Here is a 5,906-nt window from a genome sequence, read left to right as displayed (position 1 = left end):
TCTCTTAGATAGACAATTGTTCTTTCTTTTTTTTCCAATTTTTCTGTAATCTTTCACTCCCCCCTCTACTTACCTCTCTCCTCCCTTATATAGGTACATGTCTCGTTCTTATCTCTACAACTGTCCTATCTCCAGCTGAGTTTTCAGGGATATTTTCTCTTTCTTTATCGGTTTCTTCCCTTCCTTTATCCTAAAATTTTGACTTCGGTGGGTGTTTGTACTATTTAGGTTGTCTTACTTGCATTCAATGTAGTAGAAGTTAGGTGGAAACCCCCTCATTAATGCGGAGGTAAAGATCTTCAACCTTCTTGCAGGTTCTGGAAGCTCCCCGAGTTTCCTGATACCTTTTGGAAATAAGATGTGGGTTTCCCGTGCACTTTGCTTTGGACATGGCTTGACTCCATCTAATCTGCTGCCTTTTCCATGGGTAAGATTCGCAAGGGTTCCTACCTTCCTCGGGTTACTGAGGATGGCCTTGTCGTCTTTCCTCCATTCTATGCAACCTATTGGGCCTACTTATAAGTTCACTTTCCAAGCCCATCTTACTTTGAGGGGCCCATGTGGAATTGGGCTTTAGGTCTAGACGGGGACTTTTCCATTCCCCACAATAGCCCCCCCACAATCTCCAAGTCATTATTATTGAAGCGAGGATCGTGGTTCAAGAAAAGCGGAGAAATCATTAACTGGCATTTATGGATAGTGGCGGCGTTAAGTAATAAATGCTAAAGACATGTTTGTGTTTCCTGCCCTACAATCATTTACACGTGTTATAAGATGGACGGTTAGATGAGGTTTTTGGAAAACGATAAGTGGGCGGGAAATGAAGGGTTGCTTCCGCCTTTCTTCATACTTTAATTCCTCTATATAAGGAGGAGCTCAGGGCAAACCTGAGGTCCCCTTTTATTATCTTCTTCCTTTCAAAAAGAAAAAGAAACTTTCTTCTTACTGTAAACTTCTCCAGTGGATTTTAGGCAACCTCTGTCACGCTTCTTCTATTTTTTCCTTTTTTGTAAGTCAATCTTCTTATCGTCTTTTTCCTTTTGTATTTCTTTTTTCCTCAAGTCTACTTATTAGCATTCTGTAGAAAATGGGAAAGTTCAAACCCCATGGTTGACACCCCTGAGAAACTAGCTGAGTTTAGGAAGATATACAACATCCCTAATAATGTTGAAGTGAGTTATTGCCTAGAATCCGAGGCAATAATCTAGAGGGGTGAGGGCAAAATGGTAATTCCACTTGTTGCTATTGTAGAAGGGGGAGTTAGGATCCCCATGAATGATTTAGGGCTTGTTTGGTTTAGAGGAGTTTTGAGTGATATGATCCAAAACTCATAACTGAGTTATCAAAACACATGGGACCCACACAAATTTTTTTGTTTGGCTTGATTTTCACATTGTGTTTCCATCACACAAAACTCACAAATTTTGAGTTAGAGTGATGGAAACACAAAACAAGAATCTGGTATTTTCAAAAACTGAGATACATAACTCAGTGGCACCATTGTAAATTTTTGACCTCTGTGGAGCCCACAGCTTTCGTGTTGTCTTGTCAGCTTAGACCTATTTGATATTGCCGTTGCAAATTCAAGGCAAGACCATTTCTCTTTCTCACTTCCCTCAAAATATTTCAGCCAAAATTTTCCCCCCTTTCATACTTCCCTCTCTTCGTTTTCCTTTTCTCTTCTCTTTAGATCAGCTGATGCTGATGGTGGTAGTATGGGTTGCAGATGGGTTTTGCGTGGGGGTTGTGGCTGCGTCTGGGGTTGGTGTGGAGGAGGCTTGAAAGTGATGGCAGCCGTGGGAGGTGGATCATTGTTGGCTGGGTTTTAATTCTTGGGTCATTTCGATCATGGATGGCCCTGAGTCGTGGAGGTTGATATTGGCTGGGTTGGGTTTGAATCGATGTTGGCTGGGTTTGAATCGGTGGTGGGTCTTGCTTTGGTGTGGGTTTTGCTTCGGTGTTGGTTTTGCTTCAATTAATTGTTGGCTGGGTTTGAATCGGTGATGGGTTTTGCTTTGATTGGGTGTTGGCTGAGTTTTGCTTCGGTGATGGGTTTTGCTTTGATGCTTCGATGGGTTTTGCTTTAGTGTTGGCAGTGGTGGTTTGGTGGTGACTGGTGTTGGTTCAGTGGTGGGTTTGTGGTTTAGTGGTGGCTGGTGTTTCAGTGGTGGTAGTGGTTAGTTCCACGGTGACTTAGTGGGAGAAGTAAAGCAGAAGACGTTTTTGGGTTAATGAGACACGGGTAGCAACAGTAGGCAACACTCATTACTATCAGTGGTGGGGTCCACGGTATTGGGGAAAAGTTGTAGAGATATGTAATTGAGAACTGAGTCCAAACATGTGTTTTGTAATTTTTGAGTGATAGTGAGGTTTGAGTAGGGAGTTATGAGTTTTGGGTTTGAGTTATGGGTTTTGAAAATTGAGTTATGAAACTTAGCTACCTCTAAACCAAATGGGCCCTTACTTGCTAATTTCTTAAGAAATTTCAAAGTTTGTCCTGACCAATGTACTCCCAATGTATTTAGAATTGATAGCAGTGTAGATATTCGTAATAAAAGGCTCGGTTTGAGTCTTACTAAGCACGACATCAACTATATATATAGCTTTTAAGATAGTAAAACATCTGGATTTTACTTTAAAATACGGCACGAGGAGGTGAGACACATCTTAGGCCTTTTGGATTCTAATAAAGAGATAGAGGGAGACTATCTGGTTATCTCGGGGAATCGATACCCCGGCAGAATCCACTGCCCCACATTTATGGGTAGAGTAGGTGGGTAGATCTCATAGGAACTTCTTTTATTGTTATTGTCACATTATTGTGCACACACTCGTATATTTCCGTATTATCACATATATTACTTTTGGCTAACCTTCACTTCTTTTCTTTTCCTAGAGGACCACGCCTTCCAAAAGAAAAGGCAACTGATCAACTCCTCGGATTTGAACAGACTATTGAGATCTCCGATTTATCCTCATACTGACGGTCAGCTCTGTGTAGCCTATCTCATTCTCGGATACTCTCCCGTGTACCAAAGTTTCCAAGCCGTGGGGAAAGCCATCACCCAGAATCATCCTCTACTTCCTTACATAGACGTTTGTTGTAAGTGATATATCTTATCCCCTTCTGAATGAGCTCGATGAGAAGAAGGGGGATACCGAAGCAATTCCCCTCCCCCTTTTACTCTAATGGATTTAGGAGTCACTGTTATTGTTCCTACCTCGACTGACCGTCCACGATGCCAAAGAAAGAAGAAAATAGGCAACATCCTCTCCTATATCCCTTCTCCATTTTGTGAAGTTCTTTCAGTCTAGACTGCTCTTCCTTTAAAAGGATCTCCTGTCGAGATGTCATTCCAAAGAGGATGGGTTACGCTTGCCCAACTCATGGTCACTCCCATTGTGCCTAGAACCCAAGCTTCTCCTACTTAAGCTATCAACATTCCTGCAGCCATTCAAGCTACTCCAGTTACAGAAGTAGCTGCGACTCCTGCCTGTGAACCTAAGGTTGGATGGAAGTGACCTAGGGGAGCAAGCCAATCTTCTGTGGCTATTGACTCTGAAAATTCTCCTCCTGACCTAGGAGATTCACATGTTGATGCTACGGATGCTCCTGCCTACGTTCAAACCTTCACGGTGGATGGGGTTCCCCCCCTCCCCCCCCCCCCCCCGCGATAGATAGGGTTAGGCCTTAGAGGGAAGGCCGTGGGGGCAAAGTAGTTGATTGTGTAGGCAAAGCTCTCCTCCTACCCAAGGACATGAACCATTGGGAAAAATGGGATGATGAATCCTTACTACTTAATATGAAGAGGGAGGCCATCATGGTAACACACCTTTCCTTTATTTTTATTTTGCCTTATTTGCTTTCTTATTCTGCTTCCTTTTTTAATAATTATTTCTATTATCTGGTAGGGATACCAATGTTCTGTGGTGGTTGAAGAGAGATTTTCGGCTGCTAAGGCCAGGGTCGAGGAGCTGAATTGTGACAATGAGGATCTTTTGAAGAAGATCTTAGACGTCATGAACAAGGTCTCTGAATCTGAAAGGCTACGGTTCGAGGCCGAGGAGAATACCAAGGCTATCACCAAGAGGGCTGTGGATTTAGAAAAGGAATTGCAGGAGACAAGGAAGGCTCTTGCAAAAAAGGATGCTGAGCTTAAAGGCTACGTGGCAGTTGATGACGCCAAAATTCAAGAGGCTTATTACCAAGGCCAGTATGACTGCATTACCACAGTGAAGCCTAAGGTACACTAGAACTTGCAAGTCTACTTCTCTAAAGGATGGGTTGCAACTTTGGATAAACTGTAGGTGGAGGTTTCATCTCCTTTCAGGCTAAAGAGTAACATTCCTATTCCCGAGTTGCTAGTCATTATCTTGAATTTTGAGATTCAGGCCATCATCAACGATGAGTCTCCTATCCGTGAGGTTGGAGGGACTGGTCCTATTGTTGTGTTGGGAGGGGAGGTGACTAACTCTGTTGCAGTTGTTAGGACATATGTGATTCATGTTAGGAACATATGTCAATTTAGAATTGGCTAATCCTTTGACAAAACACATTTTACTTGTAATTGGGTAGATTTAGGATGTGTTTAATACTTGAAAGAACAAGAGTTCAAGTCTAGTATTGAAGCCATGCAAATTTGTCCAAGAAACGAGTGAAGAAGTGCTGACTCATTAAAGCTCAACAGCTGCTCAACAGATACTATCTATCGAGGCTTGACAGATAGCTCGACAGCTCTATCTATCAAGAATTATGAAATTTAAATTTCCTAATTTGATTTTTGGCTTATGTTGACATGTATGTGTAGGGTTTCTTCTCTCAAAACCCTAGACATATACAAAGTTTATTTTAAAGGCCATCACATAAGAGAATACAAGGAGACACATGCAAAAGGTGACTGATGCCTTATTCTCTTTGAAAGAAGCTACTGCGTCTTTGCGCCTTAGGGTTTTGTAACCAAGTGCTTCTTGATCTTCATTGTTAATGAAGTAAAGAACTTTGCAGCCAACAATCTTCTTCAAGTTGATGAGTTAGTCACGTACTGGGAGCCATGCATTATTGGTTAGTCATATATTGGGATTCGTGCATCAAAATGGTGGCGTTCATATATTAACGAGTTCAGAGGTTCTGAAGCAGTAGAAGGTTTCTGTTGTGAGTTCATCTACGGGGATTATAGGAGTCTAGGAACAAAGGTTTTGTACTACATCTGAAACTTCTCTTTCTTATAGTGGATTGCTTTCGGGAAGGTTTCCCCCCAAGTTTTTATTGTGAAACTAGTTTGTTTCATTGGTTTTCCTAGGTCATCATATCTTGTCTTATTTAATTTTCCGTTGTGTATGATATTGATGTTTATTTTAATAAGTTTTATACATAATAAATCTAATTAACAACTTAAGTTTAAAACTTGTTAACTTTATCAACCGGAGTCTAAATTTCCCATCAAGTGGTATCAGAGCGGGCACACTCTGATTGGATTAATTTCCTGAGTGTGATCCTTGACCTCTGTTGTCATGGATTGTGGACAATCTCTTTTGATTCCTCTTTCATTTGATGGCATTAATTATGCGTACTGGAAAGTTCGTATGAAAGTTTTTTTGCAGGCTCTAGGTGAACAAGTATGGTAAGCTGTTGAAGTTCGTTGGCTTATGCCAAAGGAAGCGTTGGTGGATTGGGATGAAGCAACAATCAAAGCAGTAAGTTTCAATAGTAGGGCTTTGAATGCTTTGTTTTGTGGGGTAACCAATGAGGAATTCAAGAATATATCATCCACAGAAGTTGCCAAGGAAGTATGGACAATTCTTGAGACCACCTGTGAAGGTAGCAAGGCAGTAAAGACTGTGAAACTTCAAAGAATCACTAGTATTTTTGAAAAAATAAGGATGGGGGAGGATGAGACATTTGATGA

The sequence above is a fragment of the Castanea sativa genome, chromosome 3 (genome assembly GCF_040712315.1).
Source record: "Castanea sativa cultivar Marrone di Chiusa Pesio chromosome 3, ASM4071231v1".
NCBI lineage: Eukaryota > Viridiplantae > Streptophyta > Magnoliopsida > Fagales > Fagaceae > Castanea > Castanea sativa.
This window is presented reverse-complemented; position numbering follows the sequence as displayed.